This window comes from Emys orbicularis, chromosome 3, assembly GCF_028017835.1.
Source record: "Emys orbicularis isolate rEmyOrb1 chromosome 3, rEmyOrb1.hap1, whole genome shotgun sequence".
NCBI lineage: Eukaryota > Metazoa > Chordata > Testudines > Emydidae > Emys > Emys orbicularis.
This window is the reverse complement of record NC_088685.1, coordinates 30,842,140-30,860,123: the sequence shown is the minus strand read 5'-3', so window position 1 is coordinate 30,860,123 and position 17,984 is coordinate 30,842,140.

Sequence of the window (17,984 nt, the reverse complement as noted above, 5' to 3'; positions counted from 1 at the left end):
GAGTCCAAAAGAAACTATATCAGAATTGAATTTATGACATTTTTTTTTAAGTAAATGTAAAATAGGACAGTGGAACATCAAGCCACAGAAATTCTTTGTAAAAATACTTTGTCTGAGAGCCCAGTGAAACCAGAAATGTGAATACAAGATAACAGGATACACGGGTGAATAAAACCACCCAACTGAAATGAATTGTATAAAGTTTAGCATGACTTAATCAATTAAATAACATTGGTTTCTCTATCAGCACTCATGTCTCATATTTTTATAGCTATAGATATTTTGGTTAAATTTAGGCGTTAAAATAGGAAATTATTGTGGCATGGGAACTCCACCATAGTAAAGGTTGCATAGTGACATTTGTTTAAAGGTCAACATTTCTAAGCCCTCTAAAATTGACATGCCTAGTCTGAAACCTTTAAAATTTGGTGTGCCTCAGGTGGGTGCAGAGTAGGGTTAGTGAACCAGATCTGGGGTTGTTTGAGCTAGAGGTTCCGGAGACATAAGCCCTGAAAAAAATAGATATTTTAAAAAGTTTCTAGGTGGTTCTGCCCCTCCCTCCATCAGAGCTAGAGATCAAAAGGCCTCAATCTAGCCTGCAGTTTTGTGGATGCAATTTTGGTAGATGTGAGTATCTGTACCTGCTAAATCACACACACACATCCAAAATGGACGCCACATCTGACAACTGTGCCAGTCTGTTTGAATCTGAACTCAGATAAACAAACAGTCGTTTTGTAGGGTTGCTATTAACAATAACTTCTATTGATTGCTGCTGGTGACTAGAGTCTCGTATTACGGACCCAGTGTTTTCCCTTGTAAAGAAAAGAAGCAAACTTAAAAAAAATATAATGCAAATATAAATGACAACCACTTATGCAGCTGAATAGGTTATTTACAGTAAATATTCATCTTCTAGAGTTACATATTAATAAGTTACCTCAACACCCTGGTTGAATCAGACAGTTTTCATTCCACCTGTTGCAAGTTCCTGAAAAGTGACTGCATTGTGGACAATCCTAGCCAAGGTCAGCAATGCAAAGGGGGAAAAAGAGGGTGTTGCTGTTAGTGTTTGAAACAGTTGTACATTATTCACTCTGGGAGGAATTTATCTTTACCAATATATCTCCTGCTATGTGAAACATTAATGCAGCTTAAGAAGTCATTAAGAGCATTGGTTTTCTAAAATGTGTTGAAAGACATGAAATATGAACACAGTGTAAGCTGATGTTGTGTTACTATGCTGAGAAAAGGAGTGGCCACCACACAGTTTTAGCAAGGAATTTAAACTCATTGAAAAAAAGCTGAGAATGTCTAATATTAAAGATATGGAACAACTGTACTTTGAATGAGTTAAGTATAGAATAATAGAGTTTCAGGCCAGAAGGGATCATCAGATCATCTAATCTGACCTCCTGTAAACCACCAAAGCCACCCAGCACCCACACACTAAAGCCAACAACTGAAAGTAGACCAAAGTATTACAGCCCTCAGGAGACTAGCCTATTATGTGCTATTACTTGGGGAATTCTGTGCCAAAAAAATAAAAATTCTGTACACAATCACAATTTTTTAAAATTCTGCATACTTTATTTGTCGTAATAACACAATCTAATCACTCCAGTTTCAAGTATTTTGGTAATTTATTTCAAAATACCTGTCAGCAAGTATGTCTGTAACAATACAGACAACAAAAAATATTCATGAAACATTTTTTGACAAATACTAGGCATATTAATACAGAACTTTGAGTAATAATTAATTTAAACTGCAATACAGAAACATATTTCATAATTTTTGACAAATTACTAGGCATATTAATACAGAACTTTGAGTAATCATTAATTTAAACTGCAATACAGAAACATATTTAAATACTTAATTTAAACTGCAATACAGAAACATATTTCCCGCATCCCTCAGAAACAGTGCAAAGACTTGAGGGAGTCAGGGGTAATGGAGAAGTTGAGGGAGAGGGAAGTAATTGCTGGGAAGGAACCTGGAAGTAAACCTAGAGGCTTGTTGGGTGTGGGAGGGAGAAGTATGAAACAGATTTTTGAGGGGGATTGTTAGGGAGTTGGGGAGCCCACCCCATGCAGACCCTGGCTGACTGCTAGCCTCTCCCATTCAGTTACGCAGACCTGCCCCTGTCCCCATGTGTCCCTGCACTCCCACTCATCAGCCACCCTTGCCCCATCCCCAAGCGTCCCTGCACCCTCACTTAGGCATCTTTATTAATGATCTGGATGGTGGGATGGATTGCACCCTCAGCAAGTTCCCAGATGACACTAAGCTGGGGGGAGAGGTAGATACGCTGGAGGGTAGGGATAGGGTCCAGAGTGACCTAGACAAATTGGAGGGTTGGTCCAAAAGAAATCTGATTAGTTTCAACAAGGACAAGTCAAGAGTCCTGCACTTAGGACCAAAGAATCCCATGCACTGCTACAGGCTGTGGACCGACTGGCTAAGCAGCAGTTCTGAATAAAAGGACCTGGGGATTACAGTGGATGAGAAGCTGGATATGAGCCAGCAGTGTGCCCTTGTTGCCAAGAAGGTTAATGGCATATTGGGGTGCATTAGTAGGAGTGTTGCCAGCAGATTGAGAGAAGTGATTTTCCCCTCTATTCGGCACTGGTGAGGCCACATCTGGAGTATTGTGTCCAGTTTTGGGCCTCTCACTACAGAAAGGATGTGGACAAATTGGAGAGAGTCCAGCAGAAGGCAACGAAAATGATCAGGGGGTTGGGGCACATGACTTACGAGGAGAGGCTGAGGGAATTGGGCTTGTTTAGTCTGCAGAAGAGAAGAGTGAGGGAGGATTTGATAGCAGCCTTCAACTACCTGAAGGGGGGTTCCAAAGAGGATGGAGCTCGGCTGTTCTCAATGTTGGCAGATGACAGAACAAGGAGCAATGAACTCAAGTTGCAGTGTGGGAGATCTAGGTTGGATATTAGGAAACACTATTTCACTAGGAGGGTGGTGAAGCACTGGAATAGGTTACCTAGGGAGGTGGTTAAATTTCCTTCCTTAGAGGTTTTTAAGACCCAGCTTGACAAATCCCTGGCTGGGATGATTTAGTTGGTGTTGGTCCTGCATTGAGCATGGGGGTGGACTAGATTACCTCCTGAGGTCTCTTCCAACCCTCTTCCAACAGATCTGTGGGGGACAGGAATTCTGCGTGTGTGCAGTGGCACAGAATTCTCCCAGAGTAATATGCCACAAGCAGAGAATAGGAGAGACTGAGGTGCATTAGTGCCTGATGCTACCACAATGGCAGGGAAATGAATAAGTGAAACATATCCAGATAATCTCAGCAAATGTCCTGCACCTAGACACTGCAGAGGAATGCAAAAACAAAACAAAGAAACCAAAAAAACAACAACCAAAGATCTGACATGGAGTAAAATTGCTTCCCAACTCCACATATGGTGATCAGTTAGACCATGTACATGCAAGCAAGAACCAGCCAGCCAAGCACTTGAGAGACAGAATGCTCAGTGCCATGTCAGAGCCCTGTCCCTCCTCATCTCATGTCCCATCTTCAGCCATGGCCATTCCAGATATTTAAGGGGTGGAGATGATCCTGTTTCCCCCCCAAAAAAATTGGGGTTGGGGGAAGTCCCTTCCTGACCAGTGCAGGTGGCCAGCTGACACCCTGAAGCATGAGCTTTTAGGAACTTAAGACAAACTGGAAGTGAGCCCCACGGTTGTTTAGCCCTGCCCCCTACCATTGCAAGCAACCCGGGGGAGCACCTGGGGAAGAGCCTTATGAGCTATGGAAGCAAGACCAATAAGAATTATTGGAAAAAAACATATGAGAGAATTTTAAAATTTGGAGCATGAGTGTCACCTGCAGTTTTCCTGTTGCTTCTTAGAGGTAAGAAAAGAGTTTATATCTGTGCTGAGTGAAAAACTGGTAGCTGTTTCTTGTGTTAGCTTGCAACTGGATCACTTTCAGGTATCCTAAAAAGAGGACAAATAGCTCCAGCAATTGTTAACAAAGTTTGGTCCAACTAACATATTAAATATGCTTTCTCTAGTGCCAACTAAGCTCAACTACTGAAGATGCTTTCTTAATATGGATGGCCATGTAGCTATTCACTCCCCTCTTCCAGTAAAGTAGTCAGTACACCGAGTACATAGTCTTCCATCTGAGAAAGATGAGACAGGGTCTGTCGCAATGTAGCAATCCTCAAGGGAAAAACAAAAATGAACTTCTATTCATTTTTATTTTCCTCTCCCAATCATGCAGTCCTTCAGACTTACCTCAGGCCTGTCCTGTGTCCCTGCACAAGAAAAAAAAAACAGATCAAAGAAGATCTGGTGAAAAAATTTCAGCCAAAACATTTCCCCTCTGAAAATTGGTGTTTCATCAAAAATGATGAAACAGTCATTCAGCGACACCGGTGCAGTGATACCAGTGCAGTGGCACAGGAGCCAACAAACAGAGCTGTAAACAGGGGAGTTTGAAATGGGAGTTGGGGGAAGGAGTGTGTGGTGTTCTGGTTTTGTTTTTGGTGTTTGTTTGGGTTTTTGGTTATTTTCTTATTGTTTTTTGTTTAGGTTTTCCTTTTCTTTGACAGGAGTTTAGGTGGGAAGGTTATGACAGATACAGAGGCAGCAGTGATAGTGACTCAAGCAATGGACGAGACAATCAAGGTGACCGGATTTGGAAGCTGTGGGATGTACATGATCCTAGAGTGGGTACCTGAAAAGAACTTCATTTGGATGAAGTGCCACCTGATAGAGCTGATGGAAGAGAAGATCCAAGGCTTGGAAATGCAGGTAGAAACTATGGTTGAGTTTCAAAGAGGATTCAAGTGGATGATGGAGCAACGGCAAGAGGAAGCTGAAGGGAAAAGTCAAGACTTGCAGATGCAAGCTGGACTGAAAAACACTGAGTGGAGATTGCTGGGTGAGGAAAGGGGTCAGTAGAAGCATGTGACTACGAGAACCAGGCAGAGGAAAAGACCAACTAGTGAAGGAGAAATAGAGATTAGGAACACATTTTCTGAGTTGGAAAATGAAGAAGTGGCACAGCAGGCTGTAACTGAAGGAGGGAGGGCAAGGAAGATGAGAAGAGTGGCTAGTCCTGTAAGAATAGGGGAAGAGCCAATGGAGATACCCAGAGTTCAGAGCCTCAGGAGGATACAAGATGACTTGAAGAAGTTTGCAAGAAAGAATAAAAAAAAGACCAGAGGACTTGCAGCCGGAAAGAATAGGAGGAAGGCCAGAGAATCACACCATCACCAGCAAAAGGCAGGTCTACATGATGGGGACTCCCTACTAAGAAGCACAGACAGGCCTGTCACCAGAGCTGATCTGGCGAACAGAAGAGTGTGCTGTCTGCCGTGAACTAAGATATGGGATGTGGACCTGAGGCTGAAGAGGATCCTAATGCGAGCCGGAAAGAATCCACTGATTGTCCTTCACATAGGAATAAATGATATAGCTAGAGTCTCACTAGAATGGAGGCATTCATGGACAGTTCTCGTGGGATGGATTCCACTTGAGTAGGGAGGGAGAGATTTCTGGGATGGATGCTGGCACAACTCATTAAAAGAGCTTTATACTAGAAACTCAGAGTAGACCGTTGGGAGATGCTCATGTAATCTCCACACCTGATTTTAATATTGAGAGGGATGAAAATCAAGTAAGAAAGGATACAGCAATAGAAAAAGGAACAGCAGTGGGTAGGAGAATGGATATTAAGAGGAAGGATAGTGCTGATACCAGTCAGACAGGTGACTCTGGCAGTAGAATGACTGTAACCAATTGGGTGAGGAATGTGGGCCAAACCAAGCAGCAACAGTTAAGGTGTTTGTATGCCAATCCAAGGAGCCTTTAACAAAATGGAGGAACTAAAACTACTGGTGCAGGAAGTGAAACCGGATATTATAGCGATAACAGAAACATGGTGGAACAGTAGTCATGACAGGAGTACAGGCATTGAAGGATATGTGCTGTTCAGGAAATACAGAAATTAAGGCAAAGGTGGTGGAGTAGAATTGTGTGTTAATAAGGTTGACTGTAAATAAATTAGAAGTGATGGAATGGATAAGACAGAGTCTGTTTGGGGCAAAATCACTTTGGGGAAGAAAGCTACTAGAGGTAGTGCTTGGAGTGTGTTACAGACCACCAGGATCTGATTTGGATATGGATAGAGACCTCTTTAATGTTTTTAATGAAATAAATACTACTGGGATTTGTGTGATTATGCGAGAATTTAACTTCCCAGATATAGATTGGAGGACAATAATAGCAGGGACCAGATTTTCCTGGATGTGATAGCTGACAAATTTCTTCACCAAATAGTTGCCGGACCAACAAGAGGTGATGCCATTTTCGATTTGGTATTGGTGACCAATGCTGGCATCATAGAAGAACTGATTGTAGAGGACAACCTTTGTTTGAGTGATCATGAGCTAATTCAGTTTAAACTAAATGGAAATATAAACAAAAATAGATCAAAAGAGCGAACTTTAAAAAATTAAGGGAATTAGTTAGGGAAGTGCACTGGACTGAAGAACTCAATTATCTGAGCCTGGAGGAGGCCTGGAATTAGCTTCTGCAACTTTGACTTAAAGTATCTGAAACCTGCATCCCTAGCAAGAGGAAAAAATCCATAGGGAAGGGTTGCAGATCAAGCTGGATGAGCAAGCATCTCAAACAGGTGAGTAAGAGAAAGCAGAAAGCCTACAAGGAATGGAAGATGGGAAGAATCAGCAAGGAAAGCTATATCTTGGAGGTCAACAAGTGTAGGGATAAAGTGAGAACTGCCAAAGGCAAAGCAGAGTTGGACATTGCAAAGGGAATTAAAACCAATAGTAAAAGGTTCTATAGCCATATAAATAAGAAAACAAAGAAAGAAGAAGTGGAACCACTAAGCATTGAGGATGGAGTGGAGTTTAAAGATTATCTAGGCCTGGTCCAAAACCTAAGCAAATACTTTGCCTCAGTTTTTAATTACACTAATAAATAGTTTAGGGGTAGTGGCAGGGTGGCTAATGGCAACAAGGATATAGAGGTAGAAATTTTGAAAGAGAAAGTAGTTAAGGGCATAGAGGTGAATAGTAATTGGGATAAAATACAACATGGTTTTACAAAAGTTATTTACACCAATACCACACCAACCTCATCTCCTTCTTTGAGAAGATAACTGATTTTTTAGACAAAGGAAATGCAGTAGATTTGCAATTTACCACCATTAATTTGGGCTTGAATAGGGACTGGGAGTGGCTGGCTCACTACCAAAGCAGCTTGGCCTCTCCTGGAATTGACACCTCCTCATCAATTATTGGGAGTGGACTACATCCACCCTGATCGAATTGGCTCTGTCAACACTGGTTCTCCACTTGTGAGGTAACTCCCTTCTCTTCATGTGTCAGTCTATAATGCCTGCATCTATAATTTTCATTCCATGCATCTGAAGAAGTGGGTTTTTTCCCCATGAAAGTTTATGCCCAAATAAATCTGTTAGTCTTTAAGGTGTCACTGGACTCCTGGTTGTTGTTGCAGTAGATCTAATCTATCTAGATTTCAGTAAGGCATTTGATATAGTTTCATATGGGAAATTATTTAAATTGGAGAAGATGAGAATTAATATGAGAATTGAAAGGTGGATAAGGAACTGGTTAAAAGGGAGACTACAATGGGTCATCCTGAAATGTGAACTGTCAGGCTGGAGGGAAGTTACTAGTGGAGTTCCTCAGGGATCGGTCTTGAGACCAATCTTATTTAACATTTTTATTACTGACCTTGACACAAAAAGTGGGAGTGTGCTAATAAAATTTGTGGATGGCACAAATTTGGGAGGTATTGCCAATACAGAGGAGGATCAGAGTTTTATATAAGAAGATCTGGCTGTCATTGAAAACTGGAGTAATAGAAATGGGCTGAAATTTAAGAGTGCAAAGTGAAAGGGTGTGCACTTAGGGACTAACAACAAGAATTTTTGCTATAAGTTGGGGACGTATTAGTTGGAAGCAACAGAGGAAGAGAAAGATCTGGGTATATTGGTTGATCACAGGATGACTATGAGCCACCAACGTGATGGGGCCGTGAAAAAAGCTAATGTGATCCTAGGATGTATCAGGCGAGGTATTTCCAGTAGAGACAGGGAAGTATTAGTACTAGGGCTGTCAAGTGATTAAAAAAATTAATCACGATTAATCACACTGTTAAACAATAATAGAATACCATTTATTTAAATATTTTTGGATGTTTTCTACATTTTCAAATATTGAATTACAACACAGAATACAAAGTGTATAGTGCTCACTTTATATTTATTTTTGATTACAAGTATTTGCACTGTAAAAAAACAAAAGAAATTGTATTTTTCAATTCACCTAATACAAGTACTGTAGTGCAATCTCTTTATCATGAAAGTTGAACTTACAAATGTAGAATTATGTACCAAAAAATAACTACATTCAAAAATAAAACAATGTAAAATTTTACAAGTGCACTCAGTCCTACTTCTTATTCAGCCAATTGCTCAGACAAACAAGTTTGTTTACATTTACAGGAGATAATAATGTCCACTTCTAGTTTACAATGTAACCTGAAGGTGAGAACAGGTTGTAGCCGGCATCACAAGATATTTATGTGCCAGATGTGTGTCCCTTTCATGCTTCAACCACCATTCCAGAAAACATGCATCCATGCTGATGACAGGTTCTGCTTGATAACAATCCAAAGCAGTGCAGATCAACACATGTTCATTTTCAGCATCTGATTAAGATGCCACCAGAAGGTTGATTTTCTTTTTTGGTGGTTTGGGTTCTGTAGTTTCCACATCATAGAATATCAGGGTTGGAAGGGACCTCAGGAGATCATCTAGTCTAACCCCCTGCTCAAAGCAGGACCAATCCCCAATTAAATCATCCAACAGATTTTTGCCCCATGTCCCTAAGTGGCCCCCTCAAGGATTGAATTTACAACCCTAGGTTTAGCAGGCCAATGCTCAAACTACTGAGCTATCCCTCCCCCCCCCATTGGAGTGTTGCTCTTTTAAGACTTCTGAAATCATGCTCTACAACTCATCCTTCTCACATTTTGGAAGACACTTCAGATTCTTAAACCCTGGGTCAAGTGCTGTAGCTATCTTTAGAAATCTCATGTTGGTATCCTCTTTGCATTTTGTCAAATCTGCAGTGAAAGTGTTCTTAAAATGAACATATGCTGGGTCATCTTCTGAGACTGCTATAACATTAAATATATGGCAGAATGCGGGTAAAACAAAGCAAGGGACATACAATTCTTCCCAAACAAGTTCAATCACAAATTTAATTAAAGGAATATATTTTTAACGAGCATCATCAGCATGGAAGCATGTCCGCTGGAATGGTGGCCAAAGCATGAAGGGATATACAAATGCTTAGCATATCTGGCATGTAAATACCTTGCAATGCCAGCTACAAAAGTGCCATGCAAATGCCTGTTCTCACTTTCTGGTGACATTGTAAATAAGAGGGCAGCATTATCTCCTGTAAATGTAAACAAACTTGTTTGTCTTAGTGATTGGCTGAACAAGAAGTAGGATGAGTGGACAAGATTTACATTGTTTTGTTTCTGAGTGCAGTTATGAAACAAACAAAAATCTACATTTATAAGTTGCACTTTTACAATTTAGAGATTGCACTACAGTACTTGTGTGAGGTGAATTGAAAAATACTATTTCTTTTGTTTATCTTTTAATAGTGCAAATTTTTTTTTTTTTTTTTTAAATGGAGACATCCTATCTCCTAGAACTGGAAGGGACCTTGAAAGGTCATCGAGTCCAGCCCCCTGCCTTCACTAGCAGGACCAAGTACTGATTTTTTTTTTTGCCCTAGATCCCTAAGTGGCCCCCTCAAGGATTGAACTCACAACCCTGGGTTTAGCAGGCCAATGCTCAAACCACTGAGCTATCCCTCCCCCTCTCTGGGGCTGTTTACATGGTAAGTGATTGACCATAGCTGACCACTGTCAGAAACAGAGCTTTGAAAGGGGATATCCGCATACCTGCAGCCGAGTTCAAAACAAGGACAAGAGTGGTCACTTGACTTCAGGGGATTATGGGACGTTTCCAGAGGCCAATCACAGTGCAGTAATGCAATACGTCGTCCACACTGACACCCGGGGCGCATCAAGCTTTATGCTTCTCGTGGAGGTGGATTACCAGGAGCTCTCCAGCTGCAGAGTCCAGGCGCTCTAAGTGCCTTGTCAGTGTGAACACCTCAGGAGTTAGCGTGCCCAGGGCTGATTTAATGCGCTCTAACTTGCAAATGTAGCCAAGCCCTTAGACTCCATAAGTTTGTCACTCTAACTTTGGAAAAGTTGAGGAACAGAATATAGATGCCATTTCTTCTTTTCTTTTTAAAATGTCTGAAAACCTCTTATTTCATCTAAAAGAACCTCACCTGGTGAATAATTTAACAATTTTGAATTTACCACCCACTGCTTTAACAAGCATCAGAAACATTTCAGAAAGAGGTTTGTTATTTGTTGTTTGTTATTACTGCACATTTGAGATTTGAATTGGGGGACAGCAGTAAAATTAAATCATATGGGAATGATATTTCATATATATGCATGGATTTATCACAACATGAAATATTAATTCACATTTGAGTCACATTTAGAAAAAATGAATGGCAAATAGCCCATGTTTCTGTGTTATAAAGGAATATATCAATGAGAAATAACAGAAATGGATGGATTTTTTCCTAGAAGGGTGCTCAGTAACTCATCTTTTAATGCCATGAGTTAGTGGGCCCAATTCACAGCTACACTAATGACTTCTTACTCCATCTGGCAAAATCAAAGGGCCTTAAAGTCTCATGTGCAGAGGGTTTCCCCAGCTGTCACAGAGGTGGCTTAAGGTTATTATAGCTCCTGAGGGTTATTTGAACTGGGGGTCAGGAAGGCCACTGCAAGCCCTCAAAATATGCGGAGTGAAAAAACGTCTTAAAGCCACTTTTGTCCCATACCTCCATTCTTGCTCCAAGTGCAAGAAGGGAGGAACTGAGAATCAGGCCCACCATTCTCAAATGGAAGACCATTGTCCATACCATTCAGTATTTTATTCATCAATTGCTTTGCTTTGCTATTTTAAGAGAAAATACTATGCAGTTTTAACTAGAAATGATTTCTTTTGCCTTCTTGGCTCTGGGGTACTCGTTGCATGTGAATTATGGAATCACATAATTCCATCATCTTTTAAGCAGAACTCTCCATTGAACATCTGCTTAAAAACCAACATGGCCTTTTATAGTAACGGGGGAAGTGCACTGAGCTTAGCTGTGACTGGTAAATTGGAGGGACTGATTGTTTGACAGGGTGATGGAAGGAAACAGGGCTGTCCAACCAGCTTGCATGCTGAGAACACGTGTGTGTGAGCTGAATCAATTTTTAAATTAGGACGTGTGGTGAGGGAGAAGGGTGGAGACTGAGGAGGAGCTCAAATCTCTTTAGTGTTTTAAATAAACACTAGAAAGAATATACTTTGCTAATATAAGTTAAAACATGTCTTTCTTCATCAGTAAAGACCAATCAGAAACATGGAATTGAAAATGGTTTTAACATGGCCAAATAAAATGTATTTAACCGTTGCTAGCTAAACCTATTTTACAAGAGTAGCTACTTAACATAGCTGTAGCTTCCCAGTCAAGCAAGAAAAAAAATGACATTGGGGCAGTGTAATTGGAGAAATATCCTCAGGAGTTCAGAGGATGTCCAAGCCACAAATCAGTTCAGATAGATCACTAATGAGCAAAGCTTTCCCATGTCACACTGCCCACAATAATCACTCATGGTTTAAACAGTTGGTTCCAATATGTGTTTTACTTCTAGAAGGCTGGAAAAAAAGTTGGTTGAAAACCATATCCAATGTTGTCTTTGCTGTGTTGATTGATTTCTAGGCAGGATGACTGTGGTTTGGGATGTTTTGAGCATTGATACATGCTTTTCCTAGTTTGGGCTTTTAGTTTAGTTTATTAAGGCCAACTCTGGCAAAAGTTGTATTCTTGACCTAAGTTGCCTGCTTTCAAGGGTACATGAAAGAGCTTACTGAACATGAATACTGTACATGTGATGTGTTGTTTGAGATTCTATCATGATTTAGGGGCACAGGAAGCAGTCAGAGTCATCTGAATCACGTGCTAAGAAGGGCTTATTCAAACAAAATGTGTTTTAATACAGGCAAATGCAAAGTTATACAGCTAGGAATGAAGAATGCAGGCCATCCCTGCAGAATGGGGGACTGTATCCTGGAAAAAAATTACTCTGATTTAGACATCATAGTGGAGAAGCAACAGAACATGAGTTCCCAGAAAGATAATGTGGAAAAAAAGGGCGAATGTAATCCTTGCATGTATAAACAGGAGAGTAACCAGTAGCAGTAGGGAGGTGATTTTACCTCTGTATATAGCAGTGCTGAGATTAAATACTAGTATTCTATTACGTGACCCTATGGGTCAACACAAGCATGCAGAGTTCCTAGAATGACGACACAGGCATGAGCTCTGTAACAACAGAACATGTGCTTATTACTGCCAGGGGGGACAGAGACAGCTTCACTTCTGCTGCTAGTGCTGCTTCTCCAAGCCCTTTCACTGCCCCCTCTTCCACCTCCACCCCCCTATTCAGGGTTACTTCCCAAGTCCATGGTCCTTCTCCTCTGGGATAAACCACATCCTTTTGGTGCTGTCTGTGGATACACAGACCCAGCCAGCACAGTAATTCAGTTGCACTGCTCCCCCTTTGGAAAAATCCCCACATCTACATAACAGAATAATCAGCAGAACAAGTTATGCAACCACAATCTTCACAGTGATCTGGCATCTCCATATCATGATAGCTAAATAACCTTTGAAAGACAACATCGCTTGGTATAACTAGGGATGCTCTGAGATGGGACCTATCAATTTCCTGGCAGCCCAGTCAGTACATATTAAGCATCATTGCTCCACAGACACTCTCCATCATGGCCAGTAAAGCCTGGCTGATATCTGGCTGTGAGCTTCTACAGATCTCCCATCTGGTCAGATGCAGTACTTGCAACACAAAGGCAAGCATGGGCTTCCTTGAGCTATTGTTTGAACCCTGGCTATTTGGCTAGATAGCTAAGAGGCTGCATTTTATTTGCTGTAAGACAGGATCTCTGTCGTGTTCACTTTTCTCCATCTTCTGACACCCTATTTAGTCTATCATTATCTGCTATACCTACTATCTGGCTTGGAATTACCAACCAACACCATTACCCTTGAGGGAATTATTACCTTCTTTTCCACAATTACCGTACATACACCACTGTCATCGTTCTGGCAAACTACATAAATTAATTTTCCAATTATCATGCACGTTTTATCCACCATACTTCATCAGCAAGTCAATTCAAACCAATGCTTCTTGATCCGTGACCCAGGCCACAACAAAATCTATTACCAAATTAAAGGTGTCAGTTTCTATAGTGCTTTGCCAGCTGCCCATTACATCCAGGCTTTGGCCATTTGCCACCCTGACCACTGCAAAGTAAGGAGTGAATTTCTGAGATTTCTCCCTTAGAAGCTTCGCTTCAGGGGCTTTCAGATAACACAGAAACTTGTGCCCCAGAATTGATTAGGATCTCACATGAGACTCCCCTACCTTCTCAGACAGACAGATACCACTTCCTATAATGACATATAAATCCTCAGTAGCCATGAATTTGCAGATGGGCAGCTTGTGGCATTATTCCCTGTCCCTGACTATACAATATCAATTTTAATCAGTGGGCCACCCTGTTTAAAATCCCCAGACCTTCCACATATCCAGCAGTCTTGCTCTTCTGCAGCATCCACTGATTCATTCCAGTGCCTGACTGGCCTCTATCTGGGGTGTTGGCTTGCTCCTCTTCATTGAAATACTGCTTGTTTTGATTTTGGCAACTTCTGTTTTTGTGGTGCCACCTGCTATTCCTCCACTGGAAGCTTTTTAACTTCCTTGATCAATATTTTCACGGCTATCTGCAGGCTTTTAATTGTCTTGTTTATCCCTTCCACTTCACTGCTGGGCCCTTGACCTCTGGAGCCCCAGATCTTTGATGTTGCTTCCTCACTCTTTTCCAACTCACCAATGTGCTCCATTTCACTCGCTACCATGACAGCTTCATGCTTTTTCCCTATGCAGTTGTATCTGGATGTTCCTTTGGACTGTACTAGCAATGAAGTGGTCTTGTGCTAGGCCATCCTGTTCTGCTTTGTCCCATCTCAGCAAGGATTTCACTGCTGATTGCCATAGTCTCTGAGTATGTCCCTGGCCTGGCATTTCCAGTCTGCAAATGCTGCCCGAGCCCAGTCTTCACTGCTACTCCAATGCCTCTTTCTGGGCTATGTAATCTGCCTGTAGCTGGGGAGGACAGGTATACCTTTCCTTTCACCAGCAGCATAAAAAAAAAAAAAAAAAAAAAATCACTTCTCCCTTAGACCACTGATTCACCCTTGCAGCCCAATCAAAGTGTCCTATCCAAGTGCTCCAGTCATCCTCAGCCCCTGAAAAGAATCATGAAAATGATTCAAATGCTGGGGGAAATGCCTTATAGTGAGAGAGTTAAAGGGATCAATGTGTTTATCAAAAAGATTATGAGGTGACTTGATTACAGTGAATAAGTACATTCATGGGGAAAAATAAAGGGTACTAAAGGGCTCTTCAATCTGGTGAAGAAAGGCCTAACAAGAACCAATGATTGGAAGCTAAAGCCAGACAAATTTATACTGGAAATTAGGCACACATTTTTAGCAATGTGGGAGATTAACCATTGGAACAAACTACTGAGGTAAGTGGTGGATTCTCCATCTCTTGATGTCTTCATATGAAGACCCGACGCCTGGCTGGGAACAAGCAGATGCAAGGCCTATCACAGACATGGTGAATCCTTTGAAAAACCACTAATTTTTTTTCTTTCTTTTCCTGACATTTTATGGCACAGCAGCCTCAGCATGTGAGGCTCTGACTGCCACCTACCACAGTTGTTTCATAAGCAAAAATCTATATCTTCTCACTCAGTCCTGTATCCTTAAAAAAGCAAAGTAGCGCTTTTTAATGCTACCCTACTTGCCCAGTACTCTCACCAGTCCTTTCAGGCTATATTCTTTCACCTTTCAGTTCTTCATAAAAATCCTTCTTTCTGTGTAATTCTCCCTGCGTTGCCACAGCAGATGCTCAACTGTTTCTTGGATTTCGTATGTATTGCACAACCCATCTTTGCGCTTGTTCAGTAAATATACCATTCAGGCGACAGTGACCTGTTAGCCCTCTAAATAGAGTTACTTCACTTCTTCTATCATAGCTATTAAGTATACCATTATACACAAGTTTAGGACATATTTAAAAGAACCTTTGTCTCTTTGGTCCATAGTTCTTGTCATTCCTTCTTAAGTTCTCCTTAACCAAACTTTTGAAATCCTGTGTACTCAGAGGGATCTTTATATCAACCTCCTCATTTTAAGGCATTTTCCCCTGCTTTATCTGCCATTTAATTGCCTGGTATCCTTGCATAAACCAGAATACACACTATTACTATATGTATACCTAATTGTACTATCTCTACGGTTAAGAACAGTATTTCATTGATTAAGTTAATTAAGCTTGTTAAACAGTATTTCATTGAGTAAACTTTCAGTATACCTGAGTCAGGTAGGATAGCAGACATAGTTAATGCTGACCTGGATAAGGGATGTATGCCCAACATCAATTTGGCTGTCATAATGGTTACAAAATTGGATAGCCTCATAGATCTCTTAATTCCAAATTCAGGGATACAAAAGGCCATTCTCACTCTATCTGTTTTGTCATCTCTAGAGACCAATCAGTATAGATTTGGAACTGCTGACCCCATTTGCCATGTATAAATTCATAAATCTTAGTTATCCATATTTGACAATTCTGCGCTTCCCTTTGTTTTTCTGTAGAGTCCAGCTATAGCTTGATTTCCCATGACTAAAGATTATAACTTCTTCCAGATCTTTCTTTTCACACAAGTCTGTTACTCACCTTTTGACCTTGTTAGCATGTGGGAGTTTGTGGCCCCCAGTTACTTCTTGTCTACTTAATTCCCAACAGCACTCGTATATTCATTTAGTTATCTTGTCTTCACTAGTTCCGTTAACCTTAGCCCAAAAGGTTAAATCTAACAATTTCATCCTTAAGTTTATAGGCATTTCTCTGGTTGCTACCTGCAGCACATACAATCGAGCCATAATACTTGTACTACATGCTATTCACAGAGCTTGGGGTTGAATCGGCTCTAACTTTTTTGTGTTGATTTAGAAGCTGAGTTAAAGGTGTGGCATCCGTAATATATAACTGGTCTTATTAATGCCCAATACAGCTTCAATGACATGTTCTTATCTGCACCTCAGTTGTTTCCACCAATATTTTTTAAGCAGATTCATCCTTTCTTTACAGTTTGTCTTAATATTGTCTATAGGACCCTTCCAGATTAGTTTGTTATCAAACATAACTTCTAAGAATGTAAAATTTTGAACTACCTGCATTTTTTCTGGATAGAGATATAGGTTCCATTCTTCCCCAAGCTTCCTTTTTGTGAAGATCATTCCCTTTGCTTTAGCAAATGAGAACTTAAATCCTGAAGTGTCTCCCCATTTTGAAATTCCCCTGTGTGCCTCATTGGTTCTTTCCACAGCTATCAGAAGCCTTCTATGTTTGGCCCATATAGCACAGTCATCTGCAATACAGTAATACCTATTCCTGCCCGTATACTCTCCGGGACATCATTAATCATAATGTTAAACAGGGTTGGGCTGATAATGTTTCCCTGTGGAATGCCATTAGTAAGTTTATAAATATTCAACAAAGCCACCCTGGCCCTGACTTGTCTGGTTCTATAAAGACTGGTTCTATTAAGACTTCTATAAGAGACTTAAGAAGTCTCTTATGCACCAGAACATTCTTCCTCTTATTCCAGCTGGGCTATTTTATACAGCAAGCCTTCTCTTCAGAGCATGGCATATGTTTTTTCAATGTCCAAAAAGACGACTTATCATAAACTCACTCTTCCTCATGGTTTTTTGTATTTCTGTTTTTAATCTTACAATATGATCAACTGTGCATCTTCCTTTCCATACCACTTTGTAAACAGTTTATAATTTCATTTTTCCAAGTATGCTACTGATCTCTCATTTATCATTCCTTCCATAATTTTACTCCCACACGATGTGAGAGAAATAGGTCTATATGCGTCAGGTTTTCTGTGTAATTGGCCAGATTTTCCTATCAGTATAACAACCATTTGCTTCTGTTCTGCCGGTAGTATTCCTTTTCCCATACATTATATAATTTCAATAAAACTTTTACAGTCCCTTCCAGTAGGTTCTTAAGATTGCATTACATATTTTATCTTTAGTTGGGGCTCTATTTTTACCTTTTTGAGTTCCTGTATGATAAAATTTTCATTCAGTACTTGATTTTTATATTCTACCCAGCCATGTAAGAGCTCACAATTTTCTTCAGCAAACCATTCTTTTTTTTTTTGTTCACAAAAAACTCTTTACTTTGATTTGTATCACTACTAACTTTTTGGAACTCTTCTGCTAAAATGTCTACATTTCCTAAGTTAGGACTTTCAACTTTATCATTTACTATAAGACCAGGTATACATGTGTGTTTATGCCATATTCCATTCATTGTTTTAACTGGTTTATATAGATCTCAAACTTCGGAATCTTTATTCATTTTCCCACAGTACTTTCTCCCATTCTCTTTCTTTGCCTTTTTAATAAGTCTTTGTGCCACAGCTTTACATCTTTTATACGTCATTAAATCCTTGCTATTTATTATACTTTGTGCTTGTGTGTATGCCTTCTCTTTCTTTCTTTCAATTGCTGCTTTACAATCTTCATTCTACCAGGGAATTTGATTTCTGAGTTTGTGGCAATTTGATGACTTACATATAGCTAGGTTGGCTGCAGTTACAGCTCCCTTTATTATATTATCATGAA